Here is a 15,023-nt window from a genome sequence, read left to right on the forward strand (position 1 = left end):
TTCACAATTTGTATGGAAATACAAAAAACCTTGAATAGCCAAAGCAATCTTGAGAAAGAAGAATGGAACTGGAGGAATCAACCTGCCTGACTTCAGGCTCTACTACAAAGCCACAGTCATCAAGACAGTATGGTACTGGCACAAAGACAGACATATAGATCAATGGAACAAAATAGAAAGCCCAGAGATAAACCCATGCACCCATGGACACCTTATCTTTGACAAAGGAGGCAAGAATATACAATGGAGAAAAGACAATCTCTTTAACAAGTGGTGCTGGGAAAACTGGTCAACCACTTGTAAAAGAATGAAACTAGAACACTTTCTAACACCATACACAAAAATAAACTCAAAATGGATTAAAGAGGCTCTTTAGATATTCTTCACTTTCTGCATAAGATTGGTGTCATCTGCATATCTGAAGTTATTGGTATTTCTCCCAGCAACCTTGATTCAAGCTTGTGCTTCATCCAGCCTGGCATTTTGCATGATATACTCTGCATATAAGTTAAATAAGCAGTATGACAATATACAACCTTGACGTACTCCTTTCCCACTTTGGAACCAGTCTGTTGTTCCATATCTGATTCTGTTGCTTCTTGACCTGCATACAGATTTCTCAAGAGGCAGGTAAGGTGGCTTGGTATTCCCGTCTCTTTAAGAACTTTCTACAGTTTGTTGTGATCCACACAGTCAAAGGCTTTGGCATAGTCAATAGAGCAGAAGTTTTTCTGGAATTGTCTTACTTTTTTGATGAGCCAACAGATGTTGGCAATAGGATCTCTCATTCCTCTGCCTTTTCTAAATCCAGCTTGAACATCAGGAAGTCCACGGTTCATGTACAGTTGACGCCTGGCTTGGAGAATTTTGAGCATTACTTTACTAGCGTGTGAGATGAGTGCAATTGTGCGGTAGTTTGAGCATTCTTTGGCATTGCCTTTCTTGGGATTGGAATGAAAACTGACCTTTTCCAGTCCTGTGGCCACTGCTGAGTGTTCCAAATTTGCTGGCATATTGAGTGCAGCACTTTCACAGCATCATCTTTCAGGATTTGAAATAGCTCAATTGTAGAAAACATATAACCCCAAAGTCAAATTTGTAAAACACACTAAACTGAGAACAATCTATTGTTTATTTTGTATTCAAAAATATAAGCTCACATATACATACATACCTATATATTACATGTAATATGTGTATATTTTACCTCTACCCTGACCAGATAAATGAAGCATGCTACATGCAACAGATTTTTTCCATCTTTCTTTTCTCTTAAAAAATATATCCTGGAGTTTATTCCCCAGCATAATCTCTTTTAATAGTAAGACAGTACTCCAATTTCTGTATGCACCACCAATTTATATGTCAGGATTTGGATGTACCACTCAGCTAGGACTCCTTATATCCTATTCAAAGCCTGAGGTTCCTTTGGCACATAGAGAGATCAAAGGCAAGCTGCAAGTCTAGGCACAGGTTTATTTATGTCCACTTCACTCTCACCCTGGAAGTGTTGGCCTTTAGAGCCCTGACTCTATGTCAATGTGGTCTATTTGCAGTCCTATTTTAGGAGGCTTGGAGTTTTGACTTGAATTCCTTCTGACCTAAAAATCAGTTTTCTTGCTGTTTGTGTATAGAGAAGATTCCCAGGGGAAAATACCTCTGAGTCTTTGGCTTACCTTTTCTGTTTTTTTGTCTTCTTTTAAAGTGTGGTCTGAATAGTTCTTTACTCTCTAGTTAGCTCTTGGATGGGGCTTCCCAGGTGGCACTAGTAGTGAAGAACCTTCCTGTCAATGTGGGAGACATAAGAGATCTGGGTTCGATCCCTGGGTTGGAAGATACTCTGGAGGGGGGCATGGCCACCAACTCCAGCATTCTTCCCTGGAGAATCCCCTGGACAGAGGCTGGTGGGCTACAGTCCATAGGGTCACAAACAGTTGGACACAACTGAAGTGACAGCATGCCCACATATATGTAACTTTTGGATGCTTTTAAGATGATATATTTTAGCATAATCCAGATAGTTTAGCTTTTCCTAGAACAAGAGCTGGTCTGAATTGCTCAGTTTATCATTGCTAGAACAATTTATTACTTCCATAGTTGGGAAAAATTAAACAGAAGCATTTATAATAATTTGGGGTATAAATGTCAGTTCTGACTATGGATGCTGAATCAAAAAAGTCATGTTAGCATTAGCATCTTCTCCTTTTGTGTATGGGCTTCCCAGGTGGTATGGTGATAAAGAATCAGCCTGCCAATGCAGGAGATGCAAGAGATGTGGGTTTGATCCCTAGGTCAGGAAGATCCCCTGGAGTATGAAATGGCCCTACTCCTGTATTCTTGCCTGGAAAATTCCATGGGCAGAGGAGCCTAGTGAGCTACAGTCCATGAGGCTGCAAAGAGTAGGACACACATTAGCAACTGAGCACTCTTTGTCTGTATAGTTCTTTTTGATCACATAAGTTTAAGCACCTTAGAAAATAAAGCTTCTGTGTGAGCCTTGGGATGTTCCAAAAGCAGTTACAGGTTAATGGACCATGATTTGTAGGGAGGTACTGCAGATATTTTTAAAGAAAGTCTTCCAATACATCCAAATCTCATTATCCAAAGCTGAGAGAGACTGCAGAAGCAAGGCAGAGTCTCAGAGCCCAGCAATCATTTCTCAGATAGAGATGTGAGGGAATGAACAGATACATAGAAGGAACAAATCAGAGATCACTTGTTTCTAGGCCTGAACTTCGCAAAAAGGAGCCCAGTGCTACATGTGACCTGAGTGGTCGCTGGGAGAACATCAAGGACAGTTTACATGGACTATGCATGCAATTATCATGTGCCCAATTGTGCACCTCGTTTTCTACACTAAGGCCCTCTTCAGGAGATGCTGTAACATTTGATATAAAAAGTCATGCAGATGACCTCTGCAGAAGGGCTTTTTGTCCAGTGCATCTGTGCCTAGGACCAGAGTGAGGTGGGCCCACAGTGTAGCCAGTTGTCTCTCAGGAGAGCTTAAGGGAGTGTTATCAGCAGCTGCTGAGGAGGGAGGAAGCATGATGAGAATGGAACTGAGTCAAGCCCCATCTGTCCCCACCAGTATCCTGGGCACCATGGACCCCAGCATCAGACACTCAGCCTTGTTCCCTAGACCTGAATTTCCATGCTATGATGGTCCCCAGGACTGAAAGAGAGCACTGACAGCCAGGGGTCAAGAAGAGCAGGAAAAGTAAGGCAAAAATGTGTCTAATTTTGTTGAAAAGAGATGCAGGGCCCCATCTGGTCTTTGCTGCTGATTCTATATGGCCAAAAAAGTGGCATGTGAAGGGCTTATGGATGGTGCAGCATCTGTGTGAACAGAAGCTCCTCTGTGTGACTCCAGCTATTATCCACGTGGTAAGCAATGGAGTGAAAATTAAAACAGTGGAAGAAGGCCATGTTGGTGTTTGTGATCTAGTCTTGCCTCAGGAGGAAAGCCCTCTCATGCTGAAGTGACTTCTGTTTGTAGTCCTCCTTCTCAGGCACCCAGGTCCTGCTTGGTGATTGCTGCTGTCCATGGAGAATCAGAGTTCTGTTGGGATGGTATACAGGTCAACAGCTCCCTAAACACTCTGTCTGGAGAACATATTAACTTCAGATCCTCAGATCCTAAGCTGGGTGAGCAAAGTATCTCTTGTTGTTCAGTCCCCAAGTTATGTCTGACTCTTTGTGACCCCATGGATTACAGCACACCAGGCTTCTCTGTCCTTCACTATCTTCCAGAGTACATTGCTCTTCTTTAGGATTGGAATGAAAACTGACATTTTGCAGTCCTGTGGCTACTGATCAGTTTTCCGAATTTGCTGGCATATTGAGTACAGCACTTTAAGAGCATCATCTTTTGGGATTTGAAATAGCTCAGCTGGAATTCCATCACCTCCACTAGCTTTGTTTTTACTAATGCTTCCTAAGGCCCACTTGACTTCACACTCTAGGATGTCTGGTTCTAGGTAAGTGATAATACCATCGTGGTTATCTGGGTCATTAAGATCTTTTTTGTATAGTTCTGTGTATTTTTGCTCTCTTTTCTTAATATCTTCTGCTTCTGTTAGATCCATGACATTTCTGTCCTTTATTGTGCCCATCTTCACATAAAATGTTCCCTTGGTATTTCTAATTTTCTTGAAGAGATCTCTAGTCTTTCCCATTCTATTATTTTCCTTTATTTCTTTGCATTGTTCACTTAGGAAGGCTTCTTATCTCTCCCTGCTATTCTCTGGAACTCTGCATTCAGATGGGTATGTCTTTCCTCTTCTCCTTTGCCTTTTGCTTCTCTTCTTTTCTCAGCTATTTGTAAGCCCTTTTTTAGTCAACCACTTTGCCTTTTTGCATTTCTTTTTCTTGGAGATGGATTTGGTCACCACCTCTGGTACACTGTTATGAACCTCCATCCATAGTTTTTCTGACACTCTATCAGATCTAGTCCCTTGAGTCTATTTGTCATTTCCTTTGTATAGTCATAAGGGATTTGATTTAGGTCATACCTGAATGATCTAGTGGTTTCCCCTACTGTCTTCAATTTAAGTTTGAATTTTGCATTAAGGAGTTCATGATCTCTGGATGACTCTATTTTCCAGAGTGAATAATTCATTTTCTCCTATTTGCAGAGGCAGTCTGCTGGCCTTCCCTGTCCTGTCCCTGGGTTTTAGGACCGCCCCTAGATCATGTGGAGGCCTGGCTGATCGTTCCCTACCTTCCTACTGCAGAGTTCGGTGACAGCTTTCAGAGTGTCTGCTGGCATTGGAACCCACTGATTCCATAGAAGGAGATACTTACAGGACATATACATACATGCAAAGCTATCCATTTACTTATTAGATGCTGGCTCATCTCCATTTCTTTTATTTTCTTTGTTATTTTTTTCCTCCTTCAGATTTCAGTTTCTTCTCCTCCTTCAGAAATCCTTTTTTCAACAACATAAAAGAGTAAATTCCCTCAGACTAGTCTGAGTAAAAACCAAAAAAGAATTTTAAAAAAGAGAGACTGGCCCAGTTTCTGACATGTTGAGTTCTCTGTTGCCATCAATAAAAATAAAATAAAATAAAATGGCCAGTACAATGTAGAGAGTTGCTTTCTCAAAGTCGGTGTGATTTCCCCCTTAGTTAGCATATCTGAACCAGTATCTAAAGTTTACCTCTTTTCATCCTATTAATAACATCTCTGGAATTTGTACATTGCTGGATCTGGCAGCTTTGATGAATGTTTTTGTCATCTGTTCTATTGGTTCTTATAATTCACTGTCCATCTGCCTGGACTATCCCCTGCAGATTGGCCCACTTTGGAAGCATTTACATGGGTCCTAATGAAGATTATGCACCATTCACTGAGATGCTGATCTCAGAAACTGGGATCAAGAAGCTGCTTCACAGATTCTATTTACCTGAGGAAAATGTGACCTTAACTGAAATGTGTAAATTGTCCTTGTGACTTCTTTAATATTATGTATAGAAATTTCATCATACTTTTACTTGCCATACTTAAAGGTTATGTTATCAATAAGTTTAAAAAAAAACATAAAATTACCATAAAATCCATCAATTCCACTTCTAGGTATATACCACAAAGCTTTAAAAGCAGGAACTCAAACACATTTGCACGTTTATGTTCATAGTAGCATTACTCACAATAGCCAAAAGAAAATAATTCAAAAGTTCATCAAAAGATAAATGGATAAACAAAATGTGGTCTATACATACAATGGAATAGTATTCAGTCTTAAAATAGAATGGCACATGCTACAGCATGGATTAACTCTGAGAACTTTATGCTAAGTGAAAAGTAGCCAGTCACAAAAGGACAAATATTGTATGATTCCATTTATACAAAGTAGCTAGAGAAAACAAACCCACAGAGATAGAAAGAAGAATGGTTGCCATGGGCTGGGGAGTGAGAAGAAAATGGGGAGTTGTACATTAATGAATACAGAGTTTTAGTTTGGGAAGCTGAGAAGTTGGAAGACAGATGGATGTTGGTGATTGTTACATGACAATGTGAATGTCATTGCTAAAGAAAATTTAAGAAGCTAAAGTGCTAAACTGAAGCTTCAGGGTTATTTTGATTCAAAAACACCTTGGAATCCATATCTACACTGTTCCACCACCTAGAACAGTGGTGATGTTCATGGATTTTTCAGTGAAGTAACTTACCATAGTTCTGACACCCAGACACAGATGGAGGAGTATGGAAGATCTTCAACATGGCTACAACATGACCTCATTGTATTCTTGGGGCTATCAAGTCCAATTTGGCACAGTTTTAAAAAGGGAAATATTTTAGTCAAGTTAAAGTATTCTTGATGAAAATGTCTACACTAAATCCAAGTGCAGCTTTGTTTTGACATCTAGTTTATAGGAGACCGTCAAATGATGCCAAAAATGACATCACCATCAAATCCAGAACTTGGACATTTCATGAGGCAATTGTCCTAGTCTCTTCCAAATATCATGATCAAAAAGGACTGAGAAGATGCAGTCACCAAATACAACATGTCAATCTTGGTTGCATCTACTTTTTCTTTTTTTAATTGAGCTATAAAAAACATTTCAGAGAGGGGGTGGTCCCAAGATGGTGGAGGAATAGGGGAGACCACTTTCTCCCTTGTGAATTCATCAAAAGATCATTTGAATGCTGAGCAACTTACACAAAACAACTTCTGAACGCTGGCGAGGACACCAGGCACCCAGAAAGGCAGACCAATCTCTTCAAAAGGAGGTAGGACAAAATATAAAAGACAAAAAGAGAGACAAAAGAGTTAAGGACAGAGACCTGTCCTGGGGAGGGAGTCCTGAAGGAGGAGAAGTTTCCAAACAGCAGGAAACCCTTTCACAGGCAGGTCTGTGGGGAGTTTTGGACTCTCAGAGAGCAACGTAACTGGGAGAAGAAAAAAACTACAGAATACACGCCTAACCACAAGGGCCAGTGGAGAAGTAGCCCAGACGCTCGTGTATGCCACCTGGGAGTGGGGGCTGGACAGAGAGGCATGGGCTGCATAATCAGTGCTTAGGATAAGGACCGGGCCTGAGTGCCCTGAGGACAATCTGAGGGAGCTAATGGGAGACGGCAACCCAAACTGTGGAATTGCCAGAGAGAAAAGAAAGAGAACTTTCCTGCGAAAGGCTCTAACGTGCACACCGGCCTGCTCACAGAACAAAGGATTGCTCCAATACCAAAGAAGAGCTAGCCAGCTGCATACAGGCCCCTCTCCCACTCCCCCTCCCACCCCTGCTGGAGGCTGAGAGGTAGGAGAGCGACACCCAGAGCTAGAAGGCAAGGGGCTGCTGCAATCTTGGCCACAGAGACTGGCATCCTCCACCAAACTGTGAGCAGGCTCCCAGTTGCTAACCACATCTTCCTGGATGGTTGACATCTGCCAGTAGGGTCACAGCCTGAGATCAGCTCCCCAGAGGAGACACACAGCACGTCTGAGGCAGTGCTCTCGTGGAGCACCCTGGAAACAAAGTGGCTGGGACTGGGGAGGTGATTAAGATGCAGAGACCACATGCGACAGTGCGCTCACCAAGCACCTGGTCACCGGAGCTGCTTGGACCTGGAAAGGGCACAAAACGCAGGCCCAACTGAATCTGTGCCCTTGTGGAGTACCCAAGAACATGAACCTAAGTGGCTTAGACCTGGGAAGTGCACGAAACCCAGGGCCCACTTTGGACAGTTCCCCTGCAGAACAACCTGGAGCCTGAGCACTGTAGACTGGGAAAGCACATGCCCTGTGAGTGGGAGCAAACCCACTGTGGCCAAGACACTGCGAGCACTCCCCACACATGCCAGTGATATTTTTTTGCAGTGTTTCTCCCTTCCCACAGCACGGCTGAACAAGTGAGCCTAAATAAGTGACCACCTTTGCCCCCTTGTGTCAGGGCGGAAATTAGACACTGAAGAGACTTGCAAAAAGAGGATCCAAAATAAAGAAGGAACTGCTCTGGAAGTGACAGGTGCGACAGATTAAAACCCCGTCATTAACATTGACTAAGCATTGGAAGGAGCCTATGCTTGAAAACAAGCACAAGCTGGAACAAAGAACTGTCAAACTGAATTGATCCCATACTGCCCAAAACAGCTCCAGAGAAATTCCTAGATATATTTTTACTATTACCACTTTTTAATTTTTTAAAAATTTAAGTTCTTTTTTACTCCTTTAATTTTCATATTTATAACCTATTACCCTGCAAAAAAAGACTATTTTTTATGATGCTCCCTATTCAATTTATTAAAAATTAAAATAAACTAAATAAGCAAACTTATGCTCCAAACTTATGCTGCTCATGTGGAAGATACAATAGAGACTGTCTTGCAATAATAAGTACAAATTCTTGCTACAGAGATGGAGAAATAAAAGGACAATTCCATTTGCCAAAAGAAAATTCACTGTACACATTTTATTTACAGTTTTGTACACTGTCTTAATATGAATGGGACTGCCTTTCTACTTGACCCAATTTTTTAACCAAAACAAAATAACCTAAATAATACAAAGTGTTAAAATACAGCATAAAGATACAAAAACAGACATACTAATTCTAATTAAGAATGAATTATGATGTTACTTTCTTTTTATAATCCACAATTAAGTTTAGGAAATCACAAAAACATAGATCACTGATTTGAATGAAATGCATAAATTTTTAGTAAAGTGTAGTTAAGTTACAAAAGAAAATTACCAAAGAATGCACAAAATTGATGTTTATTCCACCTTTGTGTCATATTCCTGGATCCTTCACCAATATTACATGAGAAAGAAAAACTAAAGCAAAACAAATGAAAAACTGAAATCAGAATCACTAATCTTATCAAGTGGGAAAAAAATAAATTAAAATCTAGCAACCATCAGCAAGAGTATAGCAAAGATAATGCTGTAAAAAGAAACAAAGAAAATTGCCAGAAAACTGTATGCATCATACTCTTTCAAATCAGCAAAATATGCTCCTGCATACAATAGAACATAAACAAAATCATTGTCTTGTCAGGAATAGAAATGAAAGCTCTTTTTCTTTCTTTCTTTCTTTTTTAATAGTGTAGATGGGTCAAATGTGTTTGTAATGGTTAATTCTATTAAGCTATTACAGAGTGGAACAGGAACATATTTATGGATTCTGGGGATGATGTGTACTTAATTCTTTGATTGGGATAATGGACACTCAAAAAAAAAAAAAAAGAAGAAGAAGAAGAAGAAAATATGTACACAGAAGTATTAAGACAAAGGCAAATGAGACTTCTCTTATATCTTAGCCACATTTAGATGGAAATCAAATTTATATGCAGTCCACGCTTCTTTTGAAGAGGATTTGGTTCGGTTCCAAAATTTCAATTGCTTGAGGCAGTCTCCTATGAGAATACTTAGAAGGTGTCTTCTTAAACGACAAACCTATTTTTAATGGTGGAGCCACTCTGAGTAGCTGTGCCTGCATAGGACTGATAACCAATCACTGTCTTTGGAGGAAGTCGTAACCTTTCCTTGTGCACCTTCTCTACGTGTATAGCAGCTTCTCTGTTTTCACATTCAGTAGTCTACATTGCTATTTTATCACCTTTAGCTCTAACATTAACAATAACTCTACATACATCATCACTGTAGCCATCAAAAGATTCTCCAATAAGGCACAGCAGTGTCTCTAGCCAAAAACGATCGAGGTCACTTCGTCTCTGCTGTTTGTTCAGAGTAATTAGCTGTCATCCTCCTCATTTGTTTTTCTCATCTTCCCACATAGACTCAATACCATCCTTTAAAAGTGAGTAGTCACAGCCAGGCATTAAATTACTAGACAACTGGATGTGGTTGTACAGAGCCCAAAAGTCATCAACAATATCAAACTTAGAGATTAATCAAAGGTTTGCTTGCCAAGTTTTGCTTTTATCATTTTTTAAAAACCAGAGTGCCCATCTGTTCTGTAAAGGGTGTTTAATATAGTGTTCTGGGTTAGCAACCTCCTGATTAGATTCTGTTTTCTCTTCTATGTAGGCGGGGGATTTGGAGTAGGGGTGTTTTCCTAAATTGGGAGGGAAGCCAGTAGAAGAGATAAAGAGAAAATCAAATGGAAAATTAACTTGAAAAGTTAAGTTTCTATTTTCAATAAACTGTGTCTGTGAGATCTTCCAGACGGTAAAGACTCAGAAGAACAGACAGATCTAGACCCATTTGCATTCTCTGAGGCATGCACGCAGAATAGAAAGGGTGAATGAATGGAAGACAGGCACGTGTGAAACCCAGCAGGTCCTGCTGGCAACCACACAGGCAGCAGCTCTCCATAGGCCTCGCTTCTCCCCCCAAATGACCCTATTTTTAATGTAAATTTCATATATATATATATATATTTTTTTTTTTTACAATTTTTGTGGTTGGTTTTGTTTTGTATTTTTAATATTGTATTTTTGAGAGTCTAAACTCTACTCTAGATTTTTAATCTTTGCTTTTTGGTATTTGTTATCAATTTTGTACCTTTAAGAATTTAATCTTCAGTATCCATTTTCACTTAGGGGTATGATTACTTGTTTGATTGCTCTCTCCCCTACTGACTCTCCCTTTTCTTCCCCAAGTCACCTCTATCTCCTCTCTCCCCCTTCTCTTCTCTACTTAACTTCGTGAATCTCTCTGGGTGTTCCAGGTGGTGGGGAACACTTAGGAAACTTATCACTGGCTAGATTGGGCTCTCCTCTTTTGACTCCCCCTCTTCTCCTGATCACCTCTATCTTCTTCCTCCCTCTTCTCTTCTCCGTGTAACTCTGTGAACCTCCCTGGGTGTCCCTCACTGTGGAGAATTGTTTCACCTTTAACCTAGAAGTTTTATCATCTGTGCTGTATGGATGGATAAGCCTTGAGGCTACTGTAAGAATAAGACTGAAAGCCAGAGGCAGAAGGCTTAATTCCAAAACTTGAGAACATCAGAGAACACCTGAATCCAGGGAACATTAATAGACAAAAGCTCACCCAAAAGCCTCCATACCTACACTGAAACCAAGCTCCACCCAGGAGCCAACAAGTTCCATAGCAAGACATACCAAGCTAATTCTCCAGCAGAGCAGGAACACAACTCTGAGCATTAAAAGAAAGGCTGCCCAAAGCCATGCCAAAGCTATAGACACCCCAAAACTCACTACTGGACATTTCATTGCAATTCAGAGAAGAGATCCAGCTCCACCCACCAGAACACAGATGCAAGCTCCCCTAACCAGGAAACTTTGTCCAACCCCAGCTACAGGGAGCAGGCTCCACAATAAAGAGGAACCATGAACTTCCAGCCAAAGAAAGGACACCCCAGATACAGAAATCTAAACAAAATGAAATGTCAGAGAAATATTTGGCAGGTAAAAGAACATGATAAATGCCCACCAAACCAAACCAAAGAGGAGGGGATAGGGAGTCTACCTGAAAAAGAATTCAGAATAATGATAGTACAGATGATCCAAAATCTTGTAAACAAAATGGAGTTACAGATAAATAGATTAGAGACAAGGATTGAGAAGATGCAAGAAATATTTAACAAGGACCTAGAAGAAATAAAGAAAAGTCAGTCAATAATGAATAATGCAATAACTGAGATCAAAAGCACTCTGGAGGGAAACAACAGTAGAATAACTGAGGCAGAAGATAGGTTAAGTGAGGTGGAAGATAGAATGATGGAAATAAATGAAGCAGAGAGGGGAAAAAAAGAATTAAAAGAAATGAGGGCAACCTCAGAGACCTCTGGGACAATGTTAAATGTCCCAACATTCGAATCATAGGAGTCCCAGAAGAAGACATAAAGAACGGGCATGAGAAAATACTTGAGGATATAATAGTTGGAAACTTCCCTAAAATGGGGAAGGAAACAGCCACCCAAGTCCAAGAAACCCAGAGGGTCTGAGACAGGATAAACCCAAGGTGAAACACCCCAAGACATGCATTAATCAAACTAATGAAGACCAAACACAAAGAGCAAATGTTAAAAGCAGCAAATAACATACAAGGGGATTCCCATATGGATAACAGCTAATTTTTCAGTAGAAGCTCTTCTATTGAAAGAAGCCAGAAGGGAATGGCAGGACATACTTAAAGTGATGAAAGAGAAAAGCCTACAACCCAGATTACTATACCCAGCAAGGATCTCACTCAAATATGAAGAAGCCAAAAGCTTTAAAGACAAACAAAAGCTGAGAGAATTCAGCAACCATGAAACCAGCTCTTCAACAAATGCTAAAGGATCTTCTCCAGACAGGAAACACAAAAAAAGTTTTATAAACTCAAACCCAAAACAACAAAGTAAATGGCAATGGGATTATACTTATCAATAATTACCTTAAATGTAAATGGGTTGAAAGCCCAATCAAAAGATGAAGACTGGCTGAATGGATATAAAAACAAGACCTTTATATATGCTGTCTACAGGAGACCCACCTCAAACCAAGAGACATAGCAGACTGAAAGTGAAGAGTTGGAAAAACATATTTCATGCAAATGCAGACCAAGACAAAGCAGAGTAGCAATACTCATATCAGATAAAAGAGACTTTGAAGTAAAGACCATGAAAAGAGACAAAGGAGGACACTACATAATGATCAAAGGATCAATCCAAGAAGAAGATACAACAATTATAAATACATATGCATCCAACATAGGAGCACCTCAATACATAGGCAAATGCTAACAAGTATGAAAGGGGAAATTAATAGTAACACAATAATAGTGGGAGACTTTAATACCTCACTTGGACCTATGGATAGATGAAGCAAACAGAAAATTAGCAAGGAAACACAAACTTTAAATGATACAATAGACCAGTTAGACCTAATTGATATCTATAGGTCATCCCCCCCCCCCCCAAAAAAAAACAATGAATTTCACCCTTTTCTCAAGTGCACATGGAACATTCTCCAGGATAGATCACATCCTGGGCCATAAATCTAGCCTTAGTAAATTCAAAAAAAATGAAATAATTTCAAGAGTCTTTTCTGATCACAATGCAGTAAGATTAGATGTCAGCAACAGGAGAAAAAAACTATTAAAAATACAATCATATGGAGGCTATACAACACACTTCTCAATAACCAACAAATCATGGAAGAAATCAGAAATGAAATAAAAATTTGCATAGAAACAAATGAAAATGAAAACATGACAACCCAAAACCTGTGCTGCTGCTGCTGCTGCTAAGTCACTTCAGTCGTGTCCAACTCTGTGAGACCCCATAGATGGCACCAGGCTCCTCTGTCCCTAGGATTCTCCAGGCAAGAATACTGGAGTGGGTTGCCATTTCCTTCTCCATCCAAAGCCTATGGGACTCAGTAAAAGCAGTGCTAAGGAGAGGATTCATAGCAATACAAGTTTACCTCAAGAAACAAGAGAGAAAACAAATAAATACCCTAAACCAACTAGGAAAAGACGAAATGAAGAACCTCAGGGTTAGTAGAAGGAAAGAAATCATAAAAATTAGAGCAGAAACAAATGAAAAAGAAACAAAGGAAACTATAGCAAAAATCAGCAAAACTAAAAGCTGGTTCTTTGAGAAGATAAAGAAAATAGACAAACCATTAGCCAGACTCATAAAGAAAAAAGGGGAGAAGAATCAAATCAACAAAATTAGAAAAGAAAAAGGAGAAACCACAACAGACAACACAGAAATACAAAGGATGGTAAGAAACTACTATCAGCAACTATATGCCAATAAAATGGACAACTTCAAAGAAATGGACGAATTCTTAGAAAAGCATAACCTTTCAAAACTGAACCAGAAAGAAATAGAAAGTATTAACAGACCCATCACAAGCACAGGAGTCGAAACTGTAATCAAAAATCTTTCAACAAACAGAAGCCCAGGACCAGATGGCTTCAGAGGTGAATTCTACCAAAAATTTAGAGAAAAGCTAACACCTATCCTACTCAAACTCTTCCAGAAAATTGTAGAGGAAGGTAAACTGCCAAATTCATTTTATGAGGCCACTATCACCCTAATACCAAAACCAGATAAAGATGCCACAAAAAAAGAAAACTACAAGCCAATATCACTGATGAACATAGATGCAAAAATCCTCAACAAAATTCTAGCAAACAGAATCCAACATCATATTAAAAAGATCATACATCATTAACAAGTAAGCTTTATCCCAGGCATGCAAAGATTCTTCAATATTCACAAATCAATCAATGTGATACACCACATTAACAAATTGAAAGATAAAAACCATATGATTATCTCAATAGATGAAGAGAAAGCCTTGGACAAAATTCAATACCCATTTATGATAAAAACTCTCCAGACAGCAGGTGTAGAAGGAACATACCTCAGCATAATAAAAGCCATATATGATAAACCCACAGCAAACATTATCCTCAATGGTGAAAACTTGAAAGCATTTCCCCTAAAGTCAGGAACAAGACAAGGGTGCCCACTCACTACTACTATCCAACATAGTTTTGAAAGTTTTAGCAACATTGATCAGAGAAGGAAAAGAAATAAAGGGAATCCAGATTGGAAAAGAAGAAGTAAAACTCTCCCTGTTTGCAGATGACATGATCCTTTGCATAGAAAACCCTAAAGACACTACCAGAAAATTACTAGAACTACTCAATGAATATAGTAAAGTTGCAGGATATAAAATTAACACACAGAAATCCCTTGCATTCCTATACACTAACAATGAGAAAACAGAAAGAGAAATTAAGGAAACAATCCCATTTGCCATTGCAACAAAAAGAATAAAATACTTAGGACTAAATATACCAAAAGAAACAAAAGACCTATATACAGAGAACAATAAAACACTGATGAGAGAAATCAAAGGTGACACGAATAGATGGAGCAGAACATAGAGCAGAAATAAATGAAAAAGAAACAAAGGAGACTGTAGCAAAAATCAGCAAAACTAAAAGCTGGTTCTTTGAGAAGATAAAGAAAATAGGCAAACTATTAGCCAGACTCATCAACAAAAAAAGAGAGAAGAATCAAGTCAACAAAATTAGAAAAGAAAAAGGAGAAACCACAACAGACAACACAGAAATACAAAGGATGGTA

The 15,023-nt window shown here is 39.4% G+C and overlaps 1 pseudogene; it reads right to left on the minus strand.

Moving 5' to 3' along the window:
* Positions 1–9,390: 9,390 nt before the first annotated feature.
* LOC104992819 lies at positions 9,391–14,565 on the minus strand (annotated as a pseudogene).
* Between the last annotated feature and the right edge of the window lie 458 nt (positions 14,566–15,023).

Source organism: Bison bison, unplaced genomic scaffold (genome assembly GCF_000754665.1).
Source record: "Bison bison bison isolate TAMUID 2011002044 unplaced genomic scaffold, Bison_UMD1.0 scf7180017864224, whole genome shotgun sequence".
Lineage (NCBI taxonomy): Eukaryota > Metazoa > Chordata > Mammalia > Artiodactyla > Bovidae > Bison > Bison bison.